The sequence below is a fragment of the Sciurus carolinensis genome, chromosome 1 (assembly GCF_902686445.1).
Source record: "Sciurus carolinensis chromosome 1, mSciCar1.2, whole genome shotgun sequence".
Taxonomy (NCBI): Eukaryota; Metazoa; Chordata; class Mammalia; order Rodentia; family Sciuridae; genus Sciurus; species Sciurus carolinensis.
The window spans coordinates 99858640-99884298 of record NC_062213.1 but is presented as its reverse complement, the minus strand read 5'-3'; the positions used below and the strand labels follow the sequence as shown (position 1 = coordinate 99884298).

General features: G+C 41.5%; 6 non-coding genes across 6 annotated transcripts; 4 read left to right on the top strand and 2 right to left on the bottom strand.

Annotated features, from left to right (window-relative positions):
* Positions 1-8133: 8133 nt before the first annotated feature.
* Positions 8134-8205, top strand: Trnae-cuc (transfer RNA glutamic acid (anticodon CUC)). Its single transcript has one exon. It is a non-coding gene; the product is annotated as a tRNA-Glu (tRNA).
* Positions 8206-10287: 2082 nt separating this feature from the next.
* Trnag-ucc (transfer RNA glycine (anticodon UCC)) lies at positions 10288-10359 on the top strand. Its single transcript has one exon. It is a non-coding gene; the product is annotated as a tRNA-Gly (tRNA).
* An 839-nt stretch (positions 10360-11198) lies between these two features.
* Positions 11199-11270, top strand: Trnah-gug (transfer RNA histidin (anticodon GUG)). Its single transcript has one exon. It is a non-coding gene; the product is annotated as a tRNA-His (tRNA).
* An 814-nt stretch (positions 11271-12084) lies between these two features.
* On the top strand, positions 12085-12157 carry Trnak-cuu (transfer RNA lysine (anticodon CUU)). The gene has a single exon. It is a non-coding gene; the product is annotated as a tRNA-Lys (tRNA).
* Positions 12158-16876: 4719 nt separating this feature from the next.
* Positions 16877-16950, bottom strand: Trnan-guu (transfer RNA asparagine (anticodon GUU)). The gene has a single exon. It is a non-coding gene; the product is annotated as a tRNA-Asn (tRNA).
* Positions 16951-22241: 5291 nt separating this feature from the next.
* Positions 22242-22405, bottom strand: LOC124968334 (U1 spliceosomal RNA). Its single transcript, XR_007105677.1, has one exon. It is a non-coding gene; the product is annotated as a U1 spliceosomal RNA (small nuclear RNA).
* Between the last annotated feature and the right edge of the window lie 3254 nt (positions 22406-25659).

Genomic DNA, 25659 nt, shown 5'->3' with positions numbered 1-25659 from the left:
TTCACTGTATAAAAGACTTTAGAGGTTGTTTCTTCTTTTGGACTTTAAGGGTATGACCTTCCAAATATTCTCATATAAGAGAGGTTATTCCTTTTAATTTATAGACTTGGTTTCTCTCTGGAGCCTCTCCAGGACAGGGCCACACAAAGGTAAACTAGAGCCTCTTCACCTGTAGAATCTGGTTTTAACACCCATTCTATTAAGGGCTTTAGGACTTTCTTGCACCCAAATCCATCTACCGCAGCTCTGCTTTGAGCTGTTTGACATTTTAGGTGTTGTGATATGATATCAGTAGGAAAAGGGGTTTGGGGCTGGTGCTCAGTGGTAGAGCCTTGCCTAGCATGTGTGAGGCACTGGATTTGATTCTCAGCACCACATAAAACTAAATAAACAAAATAAAGGCATGTGTTCATCTACAACTAAAATTGTAAAAAAAAAAAAAAAAAGGAAAAGGGGATTTTTTATCTAAATGGACTGAAAGCTCAATGGATTAATATATAATCCTTTTTTTGTTTTGATTTGTTTTGTTTCATGGTACTGGAGAGTGAAACCAGGGCCTTGCACATGCTAAGCAAGCACTGAGCTACATTCTCAGCCTTTTTTATTTTAAGACAGGATCTCACTAAATTGCACAGGCTGGCCTCAAACTTGTGATCCTCCTGCCTCAGCCTCCTGAGTAGCTGGGATTATAGTTGTGGGCTACCAATCCAAAAGATTAATCTAAGTTATCTCTTTGGTGTCAGAGTCTTTATAATTTGAGTACTTCTCCTGTGCCTTCATCTGAAAAGAATTCATATTATCTCAGAAGTTGGGTGGGCATAGAAGACACCTAGGCTATTAAATTACACAGCAGAATATCTGCTCAATATGTTAGGTATTTGGGTTCCTTGGATATAGATTATTGCAATTTTCAGAGTCCATGAAATATAATCAGGTGAACTCCAGTCTGTCAGTTTCCACCTTTTGGACTTACTTGATGAGTTTTTAATTACACAGTATAGATTATATCCAACTAGATCTTTCCTCAGAAGGACTTTGGATATTTCAGATTGATTTCTGGACTTCTATATATGTATAGTCCTTGTTCTTTTGGAGAATTCTTGACATACTTATTATAAGCTGTAGACAAAACAACCACATCAGATTGGCAGGAGAAATTGCATGAATAACTAAGGCCATTAGAGTTGACAACTAATGCTTTGTGGTTTTTTGCACCCATTTATTGCTAATAAGACAAAAATTTGTGTTATCTAGGACTGTATGTTAGCCACTATTAGAAATAGTGTCTGTCATTCTCATTAAATGCTAGGTTTTTTATCTTTTCTTGTGTTCCATCTTAGATGGGGGATGGAGATATATAAATATATGTATATGTGATATGTAAATATATGTGTAGGTATATATACATATATATGTGTGTGTGTGCGTGTGTGTGTGTGTGTGTGTGTGTGTGTGTATGGTACTAGGACTTGAACCCAGGGGTGTCTTGCCACTGAGCTACATCCCCAGTCTTTTGTTTTTATTTTGAGATAGGGACTTGCAAAATTGCTGAAGCTGGACTGGAACTTGTGATCCTCCTACCTCAAACTCCCCAGTTGGTAGAACTCTAGGCAGGCACCCCAGTGCTCCCAGAAGATTTGGATTAAATTAATTAACCAAAATTAACTTGCATCTTGGTGCCATTCCAGGAACATTCTCAGTTAGTTGGCCTAGTTCAATTCTGCAATGTTGACCAAGTCCTTAAAATTTGCTAAAAATATGTAATAAATAACAGAAGGTCTTCCAGGATATCTCAGTCTTGCCATGGAACAAAATACCCCAACAACTGAATGTGAAACAAAAGTAATAATAGTACTTCCTGGAAAAAATACTTTTTTTTTTTTTTTTTTGACCCCAGGGATTGAGCCCACGGCTTACATGCCCGCTAGGCAAATATTCTACCACTAAACTGTACCTCCAACCCCTTCATTGCTTCATTGTTTTTTTTTTCTTTCTTTCTTTCAGTTTTTAAATTTTTATTTTAGTTGTAGATGAACACAGTACCTTTATTTTATTTATTTATTTTTATGTGGTAATGAGGATTGAACCCAGTGCCTCACATGTGCTAAGTAAGTGCTCTACCACTGAGCCACAACCCCAGTCCACTTCATTGTTTTTTTTATTGTGATTTAAAGACACAAAATGTTCACATTTTTAACCGTTTTAAAATATACAATTCAATGACATTTAGTACATTGAAAATGTCATGTAACCATCACCGTAACATTTTCATCACCCCAAAAGGAAATCGTTTAATTATTACTTAGATATTTTACAACCTCTGGCAACCATCAGTCTCCTTTCTCTCTCTATAGGTTTATCTATTCTGGATATTTCATATAAATGGAATTATATAATGTGACATTTTGTGTCTGGCTTCTTTCATTTAGCACGATGTTTTTGAGGTTCATCCAAGTTGTAGTTGTATCACTACTTTGTTCCTTCTTATGGCTGTATAATATGCCATTGTATTTATATAACAGTTTGTTTATTCATTCATATCTCTTCTCTCACCCCCATCTTGTTTTTTGTACTGGGGATTGAGCCTTGGGCCTTTACCACCAAGCTACATCCCCAGCCTTTTTAATTTTGAGATGGCATCTCTCTGAATTACTGAGGGTCTCGCTAAATTGCCAGGGTTGGCCTTTACCTTGGAATCCTCCTTCCTCAGCCTCCAGAGTTTCGAGGATTACATGCATTCACCACACTATGCCTGACCCACTCTCATCTCTTACTCATCTGGATTGATTCCGCCTTTCAGCTATTATGAGTAATGCTATTGTGAATGTGCATGTACAAGTGTTTGTTTGAGTACTTGTTTTCAGTTCTTTGGGTTATATACCTAGGAGTGGAATTACTGAGTCACATTCTATATTTAGTTTTTTGAGGAACTGCCAAACAGTTTTTCACAGGCAGCTGACCATTTTACAATCCCACAAGTGGTACACAAAGGTTCTAGTTCTCCTTATCCTCATCAACACTATTTTTTTATTTATTAATGTCTAGCCGGGGCTGGGGAGATAGATCAGTCGGTAGAGTGCTTCCATTGTAAGCACAAGGCCCTGAGTTCGATCCCCAGCACCAAAAAAAAAGGAAGAAAAAAAAATGTATAGCCATCTTGGGAGGTATAAAGTGGCATCTTATTGTGGTCATATTTTCATTTCCCTAATTACTTAAATTTTCATGTGCTTGTTGACCATCTGAATTTTTTTTTTTTTTTGAAAACAGGGAAAAAAGAGCACATGAAGTTCATTACATGCCTAAATTTGAATATATTGAATAGACATTGGAGAAATGTCTACTAAAGTCCTTTGCTCATTTTAAAAATAGGGTTTTTTGGTACTGGGGACTGAACTCAGGGGCACTTAACCACTGAGCCCACATCCCCAGCGCCCTTTTTTGTATTTTATTTAGAGACAGGGTTGCTACTTAGCTGCCTTGCTTTGCTGAGGCTGACTTTGAACATAAACCGCTGGGATTACAGGCATGTACCAGCGTCCCAGGTCTGTCTGTCTTTTTGTTGTTGAATTATATTGTCTTCATTCTTAAAAATATTTTCACTTGATCTAGGGCTCTTGGTTGACAGTCCTTTCTTGCAGTAATTGAAAAAATCTAGTGCCTTCTGGTCTCCAAGGCTTCAAATAAGAAATCTGCTATCATTCAAACCATTTTGCCTCTCACACATTCAAATTTGTCTTATTTATTTTGGGTACCGAGGATTGAACTCAGGGGCATTTAACTACTGAGCCACACCCCCAGTCCTATTTTGTATTTTATTTAGAGACTGCATGTCACTGAGTTGCTTAGTGCCTCTGTTGCTGAGGCTGGCTTTGAACTCACTATCCTCCTGCCTCAGGCTCTCGGGTGACTAGGATTACAGGCGTGTGCCACTGCAGCCAGCTCAATGTTTGTTTTATAACTTTTAGCTTTTAGCAGTTTCTCTGAGGTGCCTTAGCATGCATTTGTTTGGGTTTATTCTGCTTGGGTTTCACTCAGTTTTTTGTTATTTTTAAAAAAATTTTTTAAACATTATTTTTTTTTCAGTACTTTAATCAGTCTTGTTCTCTTTCTTTCCTCTTTCTGGAAATTTGATGACACAAATGTCAAATCTTTTGTTATAATCTCACAAGTTCCAAAATCCATTTCTCTATTTTTTTAGATTGAATAATATGTACTGTTATGTGTTCCAGTTAATGGTTCTTTACTCTGTCCCCTCTCCAGTGCCTCACACATGCTAGGCAAGCATTCTGCCATTGAGCTACAGCCCCAGCCCCTCCATTCTGCTTTGAGCCCATCCACTGAGGATTTGGGGGTGGGGGCAGGGAGGGATTATGACTTCAACAATTAGTGGTTAGTTCTCATTCACATTGACTATAGATTTTTCAAAGTGGTAATGGATACATAGGCAACTGAAGTATAGAGTTTGTTTGGTGACTCTTTATCCTCATTACATTTTCTGTACAACTGCACATGGAAACTATGGGACATTCCTTATTTACTTTGACCCAGATAGCTTTGTTGAGCCTGGTATCAGTGCACATTTGGAGTCCCCATCTCTTTCTTGAGAATTTTCCAGATCTCTTTGAGTGTCCAAGGGGTACACTTTTTGAATCCTACTCAATGGATATGTCTGTGTTGATAGTGTATTTGGTGTATTCTTGGGTCACAACCTCATTGAAGGTAGAGTGCCTCCGCCTCCCCCACCTCTTTTTTTTTTTTTTTTTTTTTTTTTTTTGGTACCAAGGATTGAACTCAGGGGCATTTAACTGTTGAGCCAAAAACCCAGTCTTTTTTATTGTTAATTTTGAGACAGGGAGGGTCTTGCTAAATTGCTGATTCTGGCTTTGAATTTGTGATCCTCCTGCCTCAGGCACCATAGTTGCTGGGATTACAGGTGTGGCCCACCACATCTGCCCCTGTCCCTTCTTTTTTGGAGCCATTCTGCTGGTCCAAGTTGGAAAGCCATTGAGGGTGTTTTTTAAGTTACTGTACTTTTCAGTTCCAAAATTTCCACTTGGTTCTTTTTTTATACCTTCTATTTCTTTACTGATATTTTTATATCTTTGCTGGAATCATCTTCTTCTTTTTTTTTTTTTATTTGTTTCAAACATTCAAGCATGCCCATAATTGCTTGTTGAAGGTTTTTTTTTTTTTTTTTTTTTTTCTGTGCTCGGGTTCAAACATTGAGCCTTGGTCATTCTAGGCAAGCACTCTACCATCGAGTTACATCCCCAACCCCTGTTGAAGCATTTTTATAATGACTGCTCTAAAATATTTGTCAGTCCCTTGTGGGGGTGTACACCTGCAGTCCCAGCTACTTGGCAGCCTGAGGTAGGAGGATCATGAGCCTAGGAGTTTGATACCAGCCTGGTCCTAGGCACCCCATGTAGTCTTTGCTGATGGAGGGGGTGAGGCACATTTTGTGTCTGTGGTATTGGTTGGAATTGAGCAGTTATTGTCTAAAAGTTTTGTTTTGCTGTGTTGCCTCATTTGGCTAGAGAGCTTTTGTTAGGGATTTATTTTTTCTTTTGGCTGCTCCTATTGGTATTTACAGGTTGCTGTCTTCTTCAGTTCCAAATCTGGAACATGAGGGGGAAAAAAACCCAAAAAAACCCGGGGAAAAAACATTAAGTCTTTCCTTGGGTTCTGAGGCCCCTAGCTTGTCTGCCTCTTTCTTTCCACACTTCTGAGGTTTTGTTTTGTTTTGTTTTTTGTATTTATGGTATTGGAGTTGAACTCAGGGGTGTGTGACTACTTAATTATATCCCCAGCCTTTAAAATTTTATTTTGAGATAGAATTTTGCTAAATTGCCCAGGCTGGCATCAAACTGGGGATCCTCCTGCCTCAGACTCCAGAGTAGCTGGAATTACAGGCCTGGACCCCCATGTGCAGTTTATGTTTTTAATGTTATGTTCAGGGTTTTTAGTTGCATCAGTAGGGGGAGTAGGAAAAAAATACATCTATCTATTCAATCTTTCCAGAGCTATTCTCTTTTATTCACATGTTTATTTGCTTTTCTACTAGCCTTGTGAGCTATTTAGGTGTTGTTTTGTATGTTTAATATCTGTTTTGGCACATAATCTGTAAATGTTTGAAACCAGGAAAAAAAGAAACAGGATGCAGAGTGAAGTAAATTAATTACTCATTTCTCCCATCCTTAGGTATGGTGCCCGAAAGAGGAAGCTTCATGCTGTCTGATGCTTTGGTGAGATCCTGCCTTAAGGTTTTTTTTTATCCCCCACATTTTTGGACACATTTTAGTTGTACATTATTATGGTACTTGTTATATATTTGTACATGCACACAAGATAATTTGGCCAATATCACTCCCCAACACTTCCTCTTCTCCTTCCTTGCCTCTAAATAAGCCTTTCCTCCCCCACCCCTTTTGAAGCGCTCTATTACCACTGAGCTACATTTCCAGCCCTCCTTCTTAAGCTTTGATGCTGAGAAAGGTGGGCTAGCTCCAAGATCATACTCTTCTTGTGTTAACAAAACTTACTAGCAGGTGGCAGAATAATCGATAAAAAGGTACTGTTGACCAAAACAGGCTGATTTCCTGTGAAAAAGGGAAATAAATTCTATTACATTGTACCAATTCTAAAATGTTATTCTGAAGTTTAGATACTTCTCCCCATACACCCCAACACACACACACAACCCTGCCTCCCTCCAGACTTTGGCACAGGTAACTGTCCAGCGGAAACATGGAGTTACAGGAAGTGAGCTCTGTAGGCTCCTTGGTGAAGTGGGCTCTCTTAGGCTCCTTGAAGACATGACTGCAGGATTCTTGAGTTTTTGTGAAAAAAATATGTAACATTTGGTTACTCTTCCCCCTAATTTCTGGCATTTAATTTAAAGCCATAGGAATGCAGAGCTGGATGAATGAAAGATTTTTTAATATTTTAACACTGATACTTGTAAAAGCAAAACAAAACAAGAACCCTCCAAAATCCTACATATCTATGGCTCATTGTTTTGTGTCAGATCCTGCAGATATGTACACATTGCTGATGATTCAATTTTTTAATTTGATTTTTTATTTATTATTAAAGTATTTTCTGACTTGAGTGTGGGTATAAGTGGCACTTTAAAACTTTTCTGTTTGAACTCGGGCACAGAATTAATTACTTTGTGGTCATCTGACAAAAAAGGCCTGAGTTTCTCAACTTCTTGTTTTTAAATTTTTCAAACCTACAGAAAAGTTGGAAGTATTATATAGCATACTTTTGATCTATTGCCAACATTTTGCCACAATGTTTTGCGAAACATTGTTGGGGGTGGAGCCCGTTCAGTTTAGCACACAGCCCCCCAATTTTTTTTTTTTCAGTCTCTTTCCTCCTCATGTTAAAGCTCAGATACCACTGCGTTTCTCTTAGCTTTGCACGGGTAAGTTACTCAGATCCTTCTGAGTACCAAGCATCCTAAGGCTGAATGATTTTCACTTTATTTATTTTTATTAGTTTATTTATTTATTTTTTAGTACCTGGTATTGAACCCAGGGGCGCTTAACCACTGAGTCTTTTTATATTTTATTTAGAGACAGAATCTCACTGAATTGCTTAGGGGCTCGCTAATTTGCTGAGGCTGGCTTTGGACTCAGAATAATCCTCCTCAGCCTTCCGAGCCGCTGGGATTACAGGCGTGAGCCACGGCACCCAGATCTCAATTGGGTTTTAGTTTACAACTGGGTCTAAATTCGTACGACATGAAACAACTACAAACTACAGTAAGCCCAGAATTTCCTAGTGTTGCTCACATGACATCCTGGTTGTTTTCAGCAGATATAACTGGAAATTTTACTTTTCTATTGGGGAGCTGGAGCTTTCGCTCCAGAAGTTTTTCTCTCTGATCTTGGAAACCTTGATCTTGTGTACGCACTCTCTTGGCTCTAAGAGTCAAGCTTGAGAATTCTCTCACCGTGTTTACTATTCTAAGAGAGAAGTGGCGAGGAAGTATCCTCGGTGGGGACATAGGCCAGTGTTCAAGAATCTCACAATTTAGGCAATCTAAATAGGAAGCAGCCCGGATTGAGTAAACAGGAACACGCTTTAATAGACTCATGTAATCTTAAGGGGAAGGTTGCTTCAACTTCCCTGGTGGTCTAGTGGTTAGGATTCGGCGCTCTCACCGCCGCGGCCCGGGTTCGATTCCCGGTCAGGGAAAAGGTTACTGTTTTTTATTTCTTTCTTCCCCCGATTTTCTGTAGAATCTTTTAATACTATTTCTGCGAATCATTTCTCCCATCCACCAGAAGCTTAACTTCTGAAAAGGTAGAAAAACACAAAGGAAACCACAACTTATAATTCTACCACCCTGAAACATTAATATCCGGTTTAGGGAACAGAAAAGGAATTCATACTATACAGACTATTTTTAAATTAACCATATATTTCCAATTTGCCAGTAGAAATGAATATTCAGAAACATTTTCCTGCAATTTAATTATTTAAGTTTTGAAAAGATGAAGTGTTTACAAGGTTTGGAATTCAAATTTACAAAAAGACATAATAAACCTGACCTTTAATCTATCATCTGTTTTTCCTCTAGCAAGGCAATCACTGTTAAGTTTCTTAATTATGATGTCACAGATTTTGTGCAAATGTAAGTACATGCATGTTTACCTACATATATATTTACATATCCTTTCCCCTCTTGCACACACAGTAGCATTCTATTTACCCTTCTTGGCACTTTGCCTTTCCTATTTAATAATATATTTTAGAAATAGTTAATAGATCAGATATAAGAACTTCCTCATTCCTTCTTATGGTATATAGTATTTCATTGTATGGAGATTCCATAATTAGTTTAACTAGCTTCCACTGATGAACACTTAGGTTATTTCTAACTCTTTGCTATTACAAACAATGCTGCCACAAATAATCATTTACATATAATTTTGTACATGTGTGGAATAAATGCCCAGAAATTGAAATGGTAATTCAAAGGGCATATGCATCTGTGGATAGATACAATTTTCCTTCATAGTGGTAATACCAATTTACACTCCCACCAGCAATGTACAATGTAAAAGTAATTTTTAAAAACTTGTGGCCTTAAAATCAAAATGAATTTAATCAATCTTATTTCTTAACTTTTAGAGTTTTTCCCTAAAATTTTGGTTTTACAAATAATATTTTGATGATGATCATTTTCAAAGATAAACCTTTGTGTATATATTTCCTACTTCCCTATTTTTTCCAGTGTTTTGAGCATGAAGGGGTGTTGTATTTTGTCGAACGCTTTTCTGAGTCAATTGAAATAACCATATGATTCTTATCCTTATATCTATTGACATGATGGACTACATTTATTGATTTATGGATGTTGAACCAACCTTGCATTCTCCCTTACATATTTCCTTAGGATAAATTTCTAGAAGTGGAATAACTACCATACACCTATCCCATGGGTTAAAACTATTTTAAAAACTACAAGAAAACATTAGTGAATAACATCTTAATTTTAGACTAGGAAGCAATTTTACAAGCAAAGCAGAAATCATAAAGGACAAAACTCATAGATTAGCCTACATAGAAATACAAAACTTTTGCCTATCTAAAAATATAGGTAATGTTAAAAGACAAATGATAAACTGTTATGTCTGCAGAGAAAACATAATACCCAATATAAAATAAGCAAAATACATAACCTAGCAAATATCAAAACTGATACAAATCACTGGTAAGCTTATGAAAAATTATCAACCCTCATTGTAAAAAATGCAAATTAAAGTGAGACTCCGTAGTTTTATACTGCACTTCGTAAAGATGAAAGGAATGACAATATCTTTGATGGTAATTTAGTAATACTCTTTGCATAGTAAAAATCGATAATATCTCTACACACAGCGACTTGGGACAATATATCCAAAACTTTAAAATGTGCCTATTTTCTCAGTGCAACTTTAAATTCATGCATTTGTACTAAGGAAACACTCTGAAATGGGTGGAGATGTGTTTCAGTGGTAACTCCGGTAGCAGAGCCTTCACTTGTCCACTGGATTTCAGATGCTCCCTTCAAGGAAGATAGAAGGAACTAGAATTGACTTTCCTTAAATCTGTTAAATAAGAACTAATACAGAATTTGCATTAGGAGGAATGTTAAGAGAGTTTCTTTTCTTCATTTTCGCCTTTATAGTCTTAAAATTCTCTTAGTTGTAAATTTTAAAATGGGCAGGCAATTGCAGAACAAGACCTTGAGAGTAAGTTCTCCTATAAAGACTGATGAAGAAGTTAACGGGTGCGTTGGTGGTATAGTGGTGAGCATAGCTGCCTTCCAAGCAGTTGACCCGGGTTCGATTCCCGGCCAACGCAAAGATAAGTTTTCTCACTTCTCCCTCCTAACTTTTGAGTAAACAGGTTAAGGCCCGCAAATTACGGAGAAAAGCAGAGGACCTGTAACTACTTGTGTTCTGGACTGCTCCCCGTAGAATTTCCCTCTAGAACAAGTTCTTGTTCTCTGTGGCTTCACTCTGGAGCAAGCCCGTCTTCTGGGTTCGGCCGCTGACGTTACGCAAGTTATTCATAATTCTCCTTTTGGGAATCTTTAGGGAAGTGTGTGAAATACAGGCCGGTTCGGTTTGTTTTTCTGAATCTTGGGAGACGGCTCCTACTTACTGAGGAGTCAGGATAAGTCCGTTGGCACAGGCGCTCTCAGTTCCAGAAAGAGCTCTCGGAGCTACTTGGAATGTTGAGGGGAGCAAGAAAAACACTGTATACTCAAGAAGGGTCCCTCCCCAGTTGCTCTCCTTTTCGGGTTCCACCATTCCGGAAACAGAAACCTTGATTCCAGGGCACAGGCTCGCGATGTGAATAGGTAAATCCTTCCGTGCTGCCTCTGGAACTCCTGGGCAAGACGGTTAGATTCTTTGGAGAGGGGAGAGAAGAGTGGAGTTGGAGGGGCTACCAAGCAATTGGTTCCGGCCTGGAGCTGCTGCTTTCCACCCTCAAATCAGCACCTGGGCGAGTCGATCCCGGTAAAGCATCTCAGAATCCTATGTAGGTGTTGGAGCGTCAAGGTTGCGAAACAGAAGCATTTGGGATTCTGATGCATGCAGAATACGTGGACCACGAAAATGAAACAGCAGTAGGTAGGTCTTTCTATTTCAAGGAGCATTAAATCCGGCTGCCGTTCGCTGCCTTGCGGGTGGCGCGCCGTGATCGTATAGTGGTTAGTACTCTGCGTTGTGGCCGCAGCAACCTCGGTTCGAATCCGAGTCACGGCAGTTAGTTGTACTCCGCGTTGGCAGTAGGCGTTGCTTTTTTTTTTTTTTTTTTTTTTTCTAAAATATCAAGATTGTAATTCTGCCTTTGAGCAAGACAACGTCCCCAAAATAATTCCACTCCGCTCATTTCCCAATTCCGCTGTGATACCGACCAAGATGATCTTAACCATTGGAGGAAAAGCTGCTCAGGACCGTTTGCGCTCCATGGAGCTGGAGCCAGACTTACACAGTGAGGTTCCTTTCTTCACTGGAGGACCCCTGTTGGTGACCCCGGAACTCAGCGCCTTTTCCAGAGGTTGGAGAATTAAACATAGGAGAGTGGAATGAGAACTTCCACAATTATCTATGCCTGAGGCTCCGAATCCCATTCGAGTTTAAGTCTCTGTGGGATCTTTACACGTGATAAGCAGTACTCAGGTAACACAAACAAACTTGTGTCCCAGAATAATGAATAGATCTATTTTCCCAGTAACACGTCCCTCGCCCCCACCCACTTCCGATTAATCATACTTAATATAAGAAGAGTTTCAGGGAGAGAAGAAAGCAAGGGCTACGTTCTCAAGGTCACCGAAGCACAAATCCCCGCTTCCCTGCTGCTCCCCATGGGAGGCAGTTTTCTCTACGCACCTTGCGATCCTTCGCTTCCTTCTCGGGCAGCCAGGGCTCTAAGGGTAACCCCTTCTAGAAGGAATTCGAAGTGACATTGAAGTTTCAGGACTGGTGGTGATTCCCGCAACTTCAGTTACTGTCTTGGCTCTGTGTTGTAGCTGTCAGAGTAGAATGATAGAGATGCTGGAAGAGGTTTGGCCTAAGCGCCCGGCTAGCTCAGTCGGTAGAGCATGAGACTCTTAATCTCAGGGTCGTGGGTTCGAGCCCCACGTTGGGCGCGGAGGTTATCCTTTTCTGCTTTGATTGAATCCTTCCCCACTTATTAACAAAATCCTGAGTTTTTAAATCTCCGCTGCAGCTCCTGTTGTTTCAAACTCAGGTATTTTCCACAAATTGCCTCCATTTGCCCCAAATTCATGAAAGAGAAAGATGAGGTAGAAGATAACAGTGCTTGCAGAGACCAGCGGTCTTGCTCTACCACGGGTTCCTTCCGGGTAGAAGGTGAAATCTGCAGTTCCAAGGAGCCAGTAGGAAACCATCTGCTCCCCTTCATCCCTCCCTGATTCTAGTCCAAAAAGAAACTGCCTTAGATGTACACCCACTTTCTTTTGCCTTTGATGGGAAATTAACATATACATTAAGACATAAAATCAAGTGAAGATTCTGAAGTGAGGAACACTGAAAAATAGGCAATCATTTGCATCAAATGGGTGACGGTAGTTGCGAGAAACAAATATATGCCTTCACTTGTATATACACAAACATTTCTGGAATGATGGAAAGGGACCACTGAGTGCCCAGCACGTTGGTCAAAAAGAGATCATGAAATTTCAAAACAGTGGGAACAAAAAGAAGCTCCTATAAACTTTGGGGAGGAGATTGAGAACAGTTTAATACAAGTAATCCAGACTCAGAATGGCATCCACAGTTTCTACAGTGTTGATGCTTCCATTCTATAACCATTAAGAACAAACCTACATCAGACAAATTTGGGTTTCTTGATTCATGGCAACAAAGGAAATAGCATACACCATGGGGAAGCTGTAGGGACAATGCTATGCTAGTACTGGGAATCTTAATAAATTTTATCTAGAAGGTGTGAGGAATAGAGCACAACCAAATACATAATTGGTGAAGAAGCAAAAGCCACTATTAGTAGTTGGGAAAGAGATATTTGACCACAATTGTGGTTTGAACAATGTTCCATTTCTGCTCAGATATGATAGTGAAATACTTAATACTTTTTGTTTTCATCATGGTTAGAGAGTTACTTTGATGTTGGTGTTCTGTTATTTTTTTTAATAATTAAAAAATTTAATTGTCAACGTCTTTTTAATTGTCAGTTGTCTTTTTTTTTTTTTTATGTGTGTTAGGGAGGTCTGACCAGTGCATGGGGGCGGGGCATCAGGCAGCCAGCGCGCGCCAAAGAACAACCAATCAGATGCCGGCAGATAAACCCTCACGCCTGCCCCAGCCAATTCGGGACTATAAAGGCCCCCCTCCCGCCCCGCCCGCCGGAGCCTTGCGCGCAGATTCCCCAGCCCTTTACCCTGCCCTTCTCCCTGGAGGACTGGTGAATCTTGCCTGAGGGCCAAACCCCAATAAAAGCCTTGTTCTGTCGCTTTTGGTCTGAATCGTATCTGGTCGCCTGCAATATGTGGTGCTCAGTATCCAAGCCAGGGCCTCCCACGTGCCAGGCAAGCTCTCCACCACTGAGCCACAACTCCCAGCCCCGTTTTTTTAGTTTTAACAAGAGAACATCCTGACCTACGTGTTTAAGTCAGACCAGCTTTAAGTTGACAGAAAAAGCAATGTTTTTTTCTTCCTCAACAGCAACAATGGAAAATAAAGCAGTGGTTTGAAAATCTGAGGTAAAATTATTTCAACCTAAATCTATCTAGTAAAATACCAGTTGTGTATGGACATAAAAGACATTTTCAGACACACAATGCCAAAAAATTTAGTTTTCTGACAACCTCTCTACAGAAATTGTTGGGGGGTGTGCACATTCAAAAGGAAGGGGTGAATGAAGCCCACTTGAGATCCATGAAGCACAAATTCTAACAAAAGAGAGGGGCAATGGACATCCCAGTGTGGTGGTGAAGTCAAGAGAGATGATGACAGTTGTAGGAGAAGCCTGAAGATCAAGAGACCCAGACTGGAGCAGAAATTTTTGGGTGAAAAAAAGTATGTGTTTCATCGTGTTGAGGGAAGATTTACAGGACTGGGGAGAAGTTGGTTATAGTTTAATAAAATAAATACCTGGGAAATGAAGCAAATTGAAAATTAAGATAGTTAACACTACCAATGGAGAAATAGTGTAGGAAAAATGACCACATTAAATTATGTGGCTCATCTGTTAACATAATTTAAAATAATATATATAACTATATATTAATGTATTTTAAAATATACCGGCATATTAACATGATGACACAACATTATATTGGCATACATAATATAGTAACAATATGTTTTAATTGCATCAAAATACAAGGACTGGGTTGGAGCTCAGTGGTAGAGCACTTGCCTAGCATGTGTGAGGCACTAGGTTCAGTTCTCAGCACCTAAGTAAAACAAAGGTCCATTGACAACTAAAAATTTTTTTTACATTGTAATACAAATTTATTGGTATATTAGAGTTTTTCAGAGAAACACAACTCAAGTTTATATATATATTGGAAAGGAAGAGATTTATTTTAAGGAATTGGCTCACATGATTGAGGAGACTGGCAAATCCAAAATCTTCAGGGTGGGCCAGCAGGCTAGAGATCCAGGGCAGAGCTGATCTTAAAACTTGAATCTGAAGGCCATCTGGAACCAGAAGTCCTTTTTTCTTAGGATATCTGTCTTTTTTTTAAAGTTCTTCAACTGAATGCATAAGGCCTACCCACATTATAGAGGATAATCTCCTTTACTCAAAGACTACTGATTTAAATGTTAACCTTCACAGCAATATCTAGACTGGTATTTGACCAAATATTTTGGTCCCATAGCCTGTCAAGTTAACACATAAAATTAACCATGAGAATTGGGAAGATAGAAGAGTGGGAAATGTGTATGTGTATATAGGGTGATAATTGTAGGGAAGTGTACAAGAGAGATAAGAGCATCTATAATTTGAACACCAAGAAGTAGTAATATTTATTTATGGAGATGGAGATAAATAACCGCTAACTGACAAAAATAATTTAAAGTGGTTACGTCTAGTTCCCCCCACTTCCCTGCCAAATTAAAACTAGAGTGGAATGTAACTCAGTGGTAGAACACTTGTAGGATGCAGAAGGCCCTGTGTTCAATCTCTAGCATAACACACACACACACACACACACACACACACACACATATGCACATAAATTAAAAATAGAACTACCATATGATCCAGTAATCTCACTACTGGGTATATACGAAAGAAATTAAATCAGTATATCCAAGAGGCATCTGTACTCTTGTGTTTATTGCAGCATTATTCACAATAGTGAAGAAACAAAAAACTTGAACTTGAAATCCCCATACCTCAGTCTTTAGAGTAGCTTGGAATTACATTTGTCACTGTGCCCAGCTTGGCTTTGTTTTGCTTTTTTTAATTTATTTTTTCTTTCTTTTGATAGTAAAGTTGACTTATTCAAGGAGGGCTATGGCAATAGTTTTAGGGACAGCAGCAACAGAATCTTCCAGTGAGGTATAGATTGGACTCAACTCCATTTACTTTTATTTACTGTGACAAATTCTCTTTGACTGCTTACCCACCTTGCATTTCATAGCAAATACACATACCAGCATAAGACACATAATTCTGTTAGAGTTGTAGAAGTACTAAGTCATGAGAATGCAACTCTACTCTTGTTGCTACAAGAAAATGAGGAAAAGATCCATTATATAAAGTCTCAAAACAATGAAAAGTTAAAAAATCTCTTTCCACATTGCATTTGACTCAGGACTGACCATGAAGGTTCCACCCTGGGAGGTGAATTTTGGGTTCATCTTCATCAGCTGATGTCTGGGGCTGTCTGTCACAGGCACAATAGGTACAGGATTACCTGTGTTGTACTTTATAGTCAGATGAATTCAACCTCAAGTCTCTCTTGTGAACTACTTTCCCAGAGTTCTCAGGGATCAGGGGAACAAAGAACATTACAATACCAGCCCCTCGCAGGTAAGATTCAGAGCAACACGTGAGACCAACAAGCAGTAAAAAGTATTGCCAAGAAAAGAGCATTCTTTTAGAATGTAAAAATATGGGACAACTTCTATGGAGGTCAATTAGGCTAGAATTAACAAGATTAGAAATGCACAAAAACCTTGATCAGGCAATTCTACTTTCAGGATCCTTGCCCAAACGATGGAGGATAATGGTATGAGGATGTTCTCTGAAAAATTATAACAATAAATATTAGAAATAATTTCATGTCCATCAGTTGAGGAACATCTAAACATAATGGTCCATCTGTACCATGAACTGATATGCAGTTGTCTAAAAGGAAAAGGTAAAAAATGAAAATGGTGATGCTGACAATGAAAATAATTATAGTAGCTAATGTTTAATAAACATTAAGTGCTCAAGTGCTTCGTGTATATTTCTCATTAAATGTTAGATGAACCCGTTCGGAAAGATGACCTCGTTTACAGACAAGGCAATCAAGTAACCTATTCAAAGTCACATTGTGGCAGAATCAAGATTTCAACCAGAACTTACTTTGCCACAGTGAAGACAGGGGGGTCTCTGGTTCTCAATTCATGAGATTTAGATAGCAGTAGCTCTGCGGGTAGCTCTGAAACCACAGACGCAAGCTCTATTGAAAAATTAGTTTTACTGATATATTCCTCCTTTGGACACTTCGGTGGAACTTGAGTCTTGCGCCGCATATTTCGGTATCCGATTTAAAACTGATAGGTCTAGAGGACTCTGAAGTTTAATATCGTTAACGGGTAACCTGAAATTACCTGAAATTACTTTTAAACGGCTAGAAAAAAGCGTCAACTGAGTAAAGAAGACCCGTCCCTGGGTGGGCTCGAACCACCAACCTTTCGGTTAACAGCCGAATGCGCTAACCGATTGCGCCACAGAGACACAAGGGCTTTGTGTGGAGAACTCATTTCCCGACCTTAGAAATTGCTTTTCATCTTTGGCTTTTGGACAATTTAAAGTCTTCTAACCCTGCCCAACCCTGCACGTTCCCGAAACGAAGCCGAAGAGGCTGAAGTCACGTCCTTGGCACGTTTGGACATTATACCAGGCTGCAGTCTGCTGGGAGACTCTGACCGCCAAATGCCAAGTCTTGCCGGCCTGCTCCTCGTCCCTCATAAGTCGCCCGCCGTCTGCAGGTGACGGCCTTAACTAATTCAACAGAAGTCCTCCACTTCCCAGGCATATTGCCTCTTCCCCTCGCGCTCTCAAACACTCCGGCAGCCTGGAGCGGGCTGGTACGCCACTGGAAAGGACCGGGCCGCTGTGCCCCACCGCCCGGTCCTAGGGCCTCCAGAGGTGGCCTCCACCCGGCAGGACCTGGGTGTGCTCAACATGCAGCCCCTCCCCCACAGCAGTCTTGGCACCTAGTTGGTACCCAATAAATGCTCAGCGGAGGAAGGCGTTCTGCCACTGGTTTTAGAATAACCAAGAATTCCAGTGGAGGCTTTTAAGTTTTTAGCCCTACGAGGAACTCTGGAATGGGAACACTGTCTCTCAAAGGCAGCCCTTCTTGTATTCTCGGAGCTGTGAGAATTTGGCAAAGGTCCCTACTGGAGATTCAAGCGCACTGGAACCGAAATGAACTCCCAACCCTGCTCCTGCGGTTCTTGGTCCCTGAGCGATCAGGGAAAACTAAAGAGATGGAGAAAAAAGGGACCAGGAATGGGGAAAGTTCGGTGTGGGGGATGTTATGGGGCACAACTTAAGAACAGACGGATCACCACTGAGAAGTCCAAATTTGAGAGTCTTTATTAAGCTGGCCCAAAAAATGGCTATTGGGAGAACAGCCCCAACCACAGGGTTGTAAGGGTTCTTACACCAAAAATTACATTGATCAAAAAGTGTCTGTTGCTATGATTCGAAATTACAAACTAACATCACAAGATCATCAACAGAGGGGGAAATGGGTCACCTAAGTACAAACTAAAGAATGGTTACATCCACACAATTATCATTTACATGGTACATTGGTTAGAAGCAATAGAGATCAAAAGAGAGCAATTTTTCATTACATAAGAATTGTCATTTTGTATTGCTAAACATGTCACGCTAAGTAACTGATGATGGGGATAGAGGCGGGGCGTTCCCACGGGAGAAGCTAAGCAATTGTTGATGGGTACAGAGATGGGGTGTTCCCATGGGAGAAGCTTATTTCCTACATAACATGGAGCAAAATGGAGTCTGGCCTATAACATTCTCATGGAGCCAGATCTGTCAGGGGAGAGAAAAAAATAACCAGCTTAGGGCTGATAGAAAACGGAAAAGGTCTTGAGTCTTATTTTTCCTTAAGTAATTCCCACCATCCTCTCCTTGCCTCCTCCCTATCGTTGGAGCAGAGTGATTGTGGCAGTGTTGGGGGAGAGGGGGAGCGCAGACCCTGCTCCTGCAGTGGGGAGGGGACACTAACAGTTCACCCTTCCCAGGCCTGAGTTGGTCGCATTCAACCCTTGATCCCGCCTCTGCTCCCTGTCTTACAAAGGAAAGTTGAAGAAAGTGTCTTTCCTTTGTTTTGTCAAGTAGATGCGCTTCCAGGGCAAACGTAGAATTCTGAAGAACGAAATGTCAAAGTAAGCGTAATAGTGAGTAAGGTGTTTACCAAGGCAGAATGTTATGTCAACTTTAGCTTAATTCGATATACATAAACCTGAACATCTTCTAGCGTTTTGGAACTGATTTTCCTCAATAATAAACTCAGCTAACTCTATACATATCAATATGCATGTTCCTTTGGGCCTCAATTTATTTCCTCATCAGGTCCCCAGAGAAGAGGCAAAGAACTTGTGGGGCTGAGGCTCCTTGGCTTGGCTACAGGAAGGGAAACGCGAAGGCACCCAAGTTACTCTTGTCTCCAAGTGCATTGTCATCTGGGCCTTAAGCCTTTGGAGAAAAGCACCCACTAGTAAGTAACTTCGTAGGGGTCTAGATTGTCCTGACTACAGCCATCTTGGGTGTAACTGCCATTTTGCCTCTTAGCGGGCCCAGTACCCATTCCAAACTCTACAGAATAAAATGATTTCTGTGACAGGCCCAAGCCTGATGGTTGGACCTGTTTCTTTTCTTTGTTAATTACTTTTAGTTGTAGATGGACACAATACCTTTATTTTATTTATGTGGTGCTGAGGATTGAACCCAGTGTCTCATATGTGCTAGGCAAGTGTTCTACCACTAAGCTACAACACTTAGCCCAACATATCCATCGTTTTGACAAGACCCAGACACATTATGGTTGGCCCCAGCCCACCTTTGTGTAACTCAGCACATAAATTCCCTCCTCTCATCTCCTGCATGAGTCCATTTGTCTTGCTGTCACCCAAGACATATTTCTGTCCCTAATAAATCTTGCCTTGTGCAAATCTCAACTGTCCTTTTTCTTTAGTCTCTCAGTACCTTCTCGTACACCCAAGATACTAGAAACAATCATGGAAAGTTTGAAAATTCCCGTGGCAGGTGGATTGTGATTAAGCCTCCGTGGGACCTCTTGTGGGGGAGTGTTGAAAAAATATCCTTTTATCCTGGATGTCCTTCCCTTCTTGGTTTCTTCTGAGAGGAAAGAAGCAAAGGGAAAGTTCATTCTAAAAGATCCAGTAAAGACTGGAGTTGCTCCCCCAGCATCTCCCTCACTCCATGCAGCAATTTTTATCTACTTATAATTAGAGTCCTGAACCTTGACTTAATGCCGACCAGCTCCAGCAAGGAGGAAATCCATTTCACTCTGCAGTTCTATTTCTTCACATCAATAATGACCAGAAGTTGCCTTCAGTCTTGACTCAGATTTTTTACATTTGGACAATTGATCTTGTGCTGCTAGGGAGAAGATAAGGTCAAGATGTTGCCAAAAGCTTGGTCCTTGTCCCCAATGCCAATCCAATAATGAGGACGCTGTTTTGAGAAAAAGGAAAATGATGGTTTATTGCTTTACTAGCAAAGGAGAAATACAGGGAACTCCTGTCCCAGAGGCTGTGATTCAACCCATCAGCAGGAATAGGTGGTTTTTATGGAGGTGATTTAGAGAAAAATGATATTAGGGAGGAGAGATCAGGAAGGAGAACATCAGGGAAAAGATTAGGGAGAAGAAGTTTAGGGAAAAGAAGATCAGAGAAGACAAGGGAAAAGGTGAGGGAGGAGAAGATCAGGAAAAAGAAGGTTGGGAAAAAGAAAAAACACTTGTAAGTTTCAAAGCCACAAGGGATATAGTCAAAGCATCAAGTGAATCCCTGTTACAAAGGTTTTGCTTCATTCTGCTCAGCTTATAGCTCTGTTTTGTAATGTCAAGATCTTGACCATTACCTAGAGTTCAGGGTGTTTTTTGAGTTTTCTTCAGATTGGGTGCTGAAATTGTATGGATCCCTGGTGGTCATAAGGAGGCATGTGATCCTTCTCTTGGAACTGTGCTCCCAGAAAGTATTAGATTAGCTAGTAATGATATCCAGTAGTTGCAATTTCCCTTAGTCCAGGGGAACCCTAAAATTCTTTTTTTGGCACCAGGGATTGAACAGGGGCATTTAACCACTGAGCCACAACCTCAGACCTTTTAATATGTTTTTAAAATTTAGAGACACAGTCTTGCTAAATTGTTGAGGCTGGCTTTGAATTTGTGATTTTTGTGCCTCAGCCTCCCAAACAGCTGGGGTTAAAGGCAAACACCACTGCACCAGGTGAAAGCCTAGAATACTTATTTTGCATTACCTCAACTCTATAGAGTTGTCTAGGGTCAAGGCCAAGAGGATTGGTGTATAAATTCAGCCTTTTCATTCCCTCTTGTTCTACTTCATTCTTTCTACTGTGGACTATGAAAGCTCCATTGATTAAAGAGTAATCTATTTGTAATTCTAAGTATTTGACTCCTTAAAACCATTTTTTGGGCTGGGAGTGTAGCCCAGTGGTAGAACCCTTACCTAAGTACTCACAAGTCTGAGTTTGATCCTCAGCACCCCTTTAAAAAAAAAATTTTTTTTTTTTTCCCTGTGGGTCATGCCTCTAATTCCAGAGATTCTGGGAGGTCAGGGTAGGAGGATGGTCAGTTCCAGGCCAGCCTCAGTAATTTATCTACACCCTGTCCAAACAAAAATTCTGACAGTTGTTTAGCAGGCCTCAGCAGACCCTGAAAGGGGTCCTCTGTAGGTGAGGACTTGTGCACATGGGGTAGATTTGAAAGACTTCGGGGACCAGACTCTGGGCTCTGTTGCCACTTACACAGGAATGGGAAAGAATAATGTTCAGAGGGAAGGAATTGTGTGAACTTTCAGAATGCTTTCTTCCACATCCAGGTATTCCATGTAGCATTGCTTTGGACCAAGAACTCAATTGACAGTTGTAACGGGGCTTTTGCCCACAGGTCTTATTCTTAAGTAGTTAGCCCGGTGGGATGATGGAATGTCTTCTTGAAGATTTAATTTCAGTGCCAACTGGATGACACTATCCTGTGGACTTAGGTAATATCCCACTTTACATAATATATGCGCAAAATCAGCGACCAATGTTCGAAATTATCAAGTGGTGAAATTGAAGCAATTCCTCTTGTTACCACCAGTGATGCGCTACTCCCTACTCGACCAGCAGATGATTGAAATGGACATTGAGACTGCCAGCTGACCACCTTAGACTCTGCGTGACAGGGATTCGCAGATTTTTTAAAGGGGATAATTGATAGTGAAGAATATCCAGTTATGACCAGTGATCACTGATGAAATGAGGACTGTGCTGCTGTTAAATTTTCTAAAAATGTACGTAAATTCCCCAGAATCTTCAGACTTGCATAGTTATGGGTTGGCTTGGTTCACAAGAGACATTTGCTGAGATTTGAAAAGTGGAGTCTAAATAGGCTTCCATATTCTTTACACCCTGGGAAGGGCAGGGCCCGGAAGGCCATGAGACCTACAGCAACCGAAGTTGCTTCTGGATCTATAGTCTTTGTTTAGCCTTCTGATCCTGAGACTGGAGAGCTTATTGGTCCGTTACGAAAAAGCGCCTCCTGCCGTTAAAGCCGGGAAACCTAAAGAAGAGGTTTCTCTGTCAGTTCCATTCGTCTCCTCGGGCCTGAAGTTACCGGCATTCTCAACCTAAAAGCACCCGTTAACAGCTAGAAAAACCGGAGCAGCTTATAACTGAGTCAGGGATAACAAGAAACCTGGAAGCAACAAAAGAAAACTCTGCTCTTTTAACCAGAAAAATATCAGGGGAAAGCGCGAACGCAGTCCCCCACTACCACAAATTATGCAGTCGAGTTTCCCACATTTGGGGAAATCGCAGGGGTCAGCACATCCGGAGTGCAATGGATAAGCCTCGCCCTGGGAAAACCACCTTCATGATCATGGTATCTCCCCTGCCAGGTAAGTATGAGTTGCTTGTCCTCCCTCCCACCCCAGCCTCATACGCCCTCCACCGTACACACACGGTCACTTTACTACGCCCACTCCCGGGCCCTCTTAGCCCTTTCACACAGCGGAAACACCCTGCCTCGGGCAACAGTCCTTTATTTGCTCCCACAGCACGGGGAAATCAATCGTGTTTAAGCAGCAGGTACCCAAACAGCAGCCCCTGCGCTGTCTCATCTACATACACCACGCCCTACTCCGTGACGTCGCAAACGGCGCCCTGCCCCACGTCCGCTCCTTCCTCCCTTACGCTGTCCACCCGGCCAAGCGGCGCGCAGCCCAGGTCCGGGAAGTGGCGTCTGCCTTTCTCTTTCCCTCACGCGCCGCCCTGTGTTGGGGCGGTGCACGGAGCCCGGGCCCGGTATCCCGGAAGTGCTCAGAAAACAACTCCAAGATTCTGCGCTTCAAAGTGGTGTTCAAAAAGATCAATTTGAGCCGGACGCAGTGGCACCCGCCTGTGATTATGGTTGCTTCGGAGCCTGAGGCAGGAGAATCGCTCCCTTGGCGAGACCCTGTCTCAAAATGAAAAGGGCTGAGGCTGTAATGTTGCTCAGTGGTAGAGCATCCCTGGGTACGATTCCCAGTACTGACGACACACAGTCAGTTTTATTCTGCACGATTTCTTAAGCCATGTTTGGATGAAGAACATTTTGGTCGCTTGCCAAGCATAAGATAGGCAATGTTTCTACCACTGATCTATACCCTATCCTAGCCTTACCTGTCAGGATTCTTGCTGAAGACAGACTTGAGTCATCAGACATTATATAGTGTAAGGTAGAGGAAGAGGAACGCTTTTATACATCAAGGGTGCGCAGATATCAATTATTGGAAATTCTGCTCAAATTTAGAATGATTCTTTCTAAAACTGACCGATTGAATTGAGCTGGGAAGCCAAAAGTCAAGGAGAGTTGGGATAAGGATTAGAAAACCTTGAATAGAGTTGGGCACAGTGGCGCATGCCTTTAATTCCAGCTGCTTGGGAGGTGAAGGCAGAATAATCGCAAATTCAAAGCCATCCTCAGCAATTTAGGGAAACCGTATCTCAAAATAAAAAATACAAAGGAGGGCTGGAGAGATAGCTCAGTCGTTAGAGTGCTTCCCTGGCATGCACAAGGCCCTGGGTTCGATCCCAGCACCAAAAAAACAAAACAAACAAACAAACAAAAAAAAAAAAAAAAAACAAAGGATTGGAAATGTGCCTCAAGGTAAAGAACCTTTGGGTTCCATCCCTGGCATCAGAAAAGAAATCAAAAACATAAACTTGAGTAGAGTTCGGTTTTGTAGAGAAGCTTTGGGGCTAGGTAGGTAGCTTAATGGTAGAGTGTACTGACTTTCGCATTTGAGTCCTAGGTTCTGATAACTGGTCTTGGAGATCAGGAACTGGTCCCTATTTCTTGGTGTTAAAGACTGAACTCAGAGAAACGTCAAGGCAAGCGTTGAAGGCAAGTTTTATTTAAGACAGTGATAACGACACACTTCTCACAAGAGAAGGGGCCCCAATCGTGGGTGTACACGGGAGGGGATGCATCTTGCTCTTTGATAGACCCCAGAATTCCACTTTTAATCATTTTCTTCTATGTGTCTAAGAGCAGAGGTTAATTGTTAGCAATCCAAAATGCCCAGGGGCGGGATCACAGAAGCTAAAAACCCATTGTCCTCTCTGTTTGACAACCAGTGATAATCGTTCATCATCCTCTCTTGGCCGCCATCATTCCTCATCTACCTGACTGCCTGACATTGGTCCCCTGCCTCAGTTTGGTGAGGAATGTGACATATCCTGGGCACTCAGGTCAGATGGGACTGTAGGAAGATCGCTTTTGCACAAAGAAAGCATGTGGGGGTTCAGCGGTGGGCTCATTTTACAGATTTTTTTGGGGGATGAGTACTGGGGATTGAACTCAGGGCCACTCGACCACTGAGCCACATCCCCAGCCCTATTTTGTATTTTATTTAGAGACAGGGTCTTCCTGCGTTGCTTAGTGTCTCGCTCTTGCTGAGGCTGGCGTTGAACCCCTGATCCTCCTGTCTCAGCATACTGAGCTGTTGTGCCCACATCGTGAATCCCCAAAGACCACCAGGGAGCTGTCTCCCATGCAAAAGCAAAAGGGTCTTTATTGCAAGCTCTGAGCTCGGACTCACAGCGTTCACTGACACAGCAGGTACTGGCTGAGAGTCCCGAGTCTCCATTCAGTGGGATTTTTATGAGCTCCACAGCGGGAAATTTGAACAAAGGAAGTACACAGTTGGCTGATCTTCCAACATGTGTGGTTTGGCATGTTTCCATTGCCTTAGGGTACCCAGGTCTTAACATATTGACATATATGGTTTGGAATGCTAGGCATTGGCTTGTTAGCTCCCGATTGGTTGTTTGCCAAAGGCCAGTCCTAATCTAGTAGCCTTCCTGGAACCGGCTATCTAGGCCTGAAATCTTTCATGCCCTAAATGCAGCCTGTCATGGCCGCGGTTTAGCTCCCTTTTCAGAGCCGCTGTCGTGGGCCACCGCACCCGGCCAGATTATTCTCTTAACCTCATGTTTCCACTATTCTCATAAGCCCCCTTACAGTTCGATGCAGCGCCAACAAAAAAAGTAAACCAAAGACCCCCTGAGGGAAAGCTAATTATATGGAACTGGAATTCATCGGCTCCCGTAAGTTCCGGGGAATAAAACTTTTCAGTACTGGGAATCGTACCCAGGGATGCTCTACCACTGAGCAACATAACAGCCTCAGCCCTTTTCATTTTGAGACAGGGTCTCGCCAAGGTAGTGATTCTCCTGCTTCAGGCTCCGGAGCAACTGGAATCAGGCAGGTGCCACTGCGTCCGGCTCAAATTGATTTTTTTTAAATTATAAACAAGTGGGATACATGTTGTTTCTGTTTGTACATGAAGTAAAGGCATACCATTTGTGCAATCATACATTTACAAAGGGTAATGGTGTTTGATTCATTGTTATTTTCTCCTTCCCCCCCACCCCTCCCACCCCTCTTTTCCCTCTATACAGTCCCTCCTTCCTCCATTCTCAAATTGATCTTTTTGAACACCACTTTGAAGCGCAGAATCTTGGAGTTGTTTTCTGAGCACTTCCGGGATACCGGGCCCGGGCTCCGTGCACCGCCCCACCACAGGGCGGCGCGTGAGGGAAAGAGAAAGGCAGACGCCACTTCCCGGACCTGGGCTGCGCGCCGCTTGGCCGGGTGGACAGCGTAAGGGAGGAAGG